We start from the raw sequence: 1,934 nt of genomic DNA, 5'->3' as shown, positions 1-1,934 counted from the left end.
TAATACTGTTAAAATAGATAACTTTGTGTGTTTGATGACCATAGGTGGTGATAAATAGACTTGATGAGACTCATGGCCACTATGTAAACACAGACAATGCACTGACTGAGCAAATGCCTCACAGGTAAACTAAAAAAACACCTTTCTATAGTAGCCCAACTGTTCTTATTTTCACTTACCAATTTTCTCCCAGGAAACCAATTACCAGCCCAGAAATAAAAGCCTACCAAAGAGGCAACTGACTCTTGTGGTATTGATCTGTTGATTGAAAAAGGCCACTTCTTCTAGCACAGTAGGAAGGGAATTATTTATAACATGGTTGCCATACATCAGGTAATCAGGTCAGCTGTGGCCCTGGAGAATCCCTATTATACAGAGCTTTTAGGAAGTTTCTTTCCTGCCTAGCCACTTATATAAACTTTGTATGTCTTCCCTACTGGTCCATAGCCCTCAAAGAAGATGCTGTATTCTATGAAAAAGCAAAATTTCAGTAGCTCAAAAGAAATGTAAGATGAAAAAAAATTAGAGCCATCTCCACTCCAAGGTTCATATAGACCATTTGTGTTCAACTTGTGGTAGAGCTTTCCAAGTTTACATTAGTCTGATCAGCCACAGTAAGACACAACTGAGGACTTTGACCTCAACATAGTGATCTTGGTCTTCTTCAAGAATGGACAACTATGAGCCAATGATCTCTAATACTGCATCAAATAGACTTGATAGATTTTTGTGTGTAAATTGGGAAGATATAATCTTCAAGTAGTTGAGACTCCTTTGAACTATGTTCATCTGTGAATAGTGGGAATATCCAGTGATTTCCTTTGCCCCATGCTCCCTTCTCCAAGAGTTGTCTATGATCTTACAAGAGAGGCAATCCTGAGCCAAATTCAGACTATCCAGGTGAGTCTTAGAAAATAGGCTTCTGAGGCCTGACCTCTTCTCATTCTTGAACATACTCAGAAAAGTGAGAATTTCTTGTCAGCAGTTTACCACAAAAACCAATCCCTAAGTTTGACTAGCTGGCAACCTTCAGGTGAAGGTTAGCTGTAAATCAGCAAAGTAATGTAGGGGAGTCAGATTCAAATACAGCTTCAGACCCTTAATAGTTGTGTGGCCCTGTGCAGATAGTTTCATTTCTTTCTATCTTATTTTCTTATTTATAAAAAGGGGGATAATAAAAGCATCTACCTCATTGGATTTCTGGGAGATTCAAATGATGTAATATGTAAAATGCTTTGTAAACCTTGAAATGCATAAATCCCAGCAGTTGTTATTGAGTCAATGAGAACATCAGGCAGGAACTGGACAGAGAGAAGTACAACTACTAGCAGTGATCTGAAAAAACAGCCACTGCTTTTTGCTTCTTTTTAATAGTTTTTATTTCCTCTTAAGTCTTACCATGATACATTTTGTTATGGAGGAGACAATATGTTCTCAGTGACTATTTCTGTGGGGCAGGACATCAGCAGGTTATGCTAGACTAGGAAGGGTCTTCAATGAGCACTGAAATAGATTGTCCTCCATGACTCTTTTCAACAATGACATGATTGAGACGAGTTCCAATGATCTTGTGATGAAGAGAGCCATTTATACCCAGACTATGGGAACTGAGTGTGGATCACAACATAGAATTTTCACTCTTTTTGTTGTCGTTTGCTTGCACTTTTTTTTGATCTGATTTTTCTTGTGCAGCACGATAGTTGTACAAATACATATGCATATGTTAGATTTAACATATTTTTAAGATGTTTAATATACACACACACACACACACACACACACACATATATATGATTACTTGCCATCTAGGGAAGGAGATGGGGGAAAGGAGGGAAATTTGGAATACAACGTTTTACAAGGATCAATATTGGAAAAATTATCCATGTATAGTTTTGAAAATAAAAAGCTTTAATAAAAAAGAAAAAAAGAAACAA

Source organism: Sarcophilus harrisii, chromosome 3, assembly GCF_902635505.1.
Source record: "Sarcophilus harrisii chromosome 3, mSarHar1.11, whole genome shotgun sequence".
In the NCBI taxonomy this organism is placed as follows: domain Eukaryota; kingdom Metazoa; phylum Chordata; class Mammalia; order Dasyuromorphia; family Dasyuridae; genus Sarcophilus; species Sarcophilus harrisii.
The sequence above is the reverse complement of the archived record's forward strand: the minus strand, read 5'-3'. Positions refer to the sequence as shown.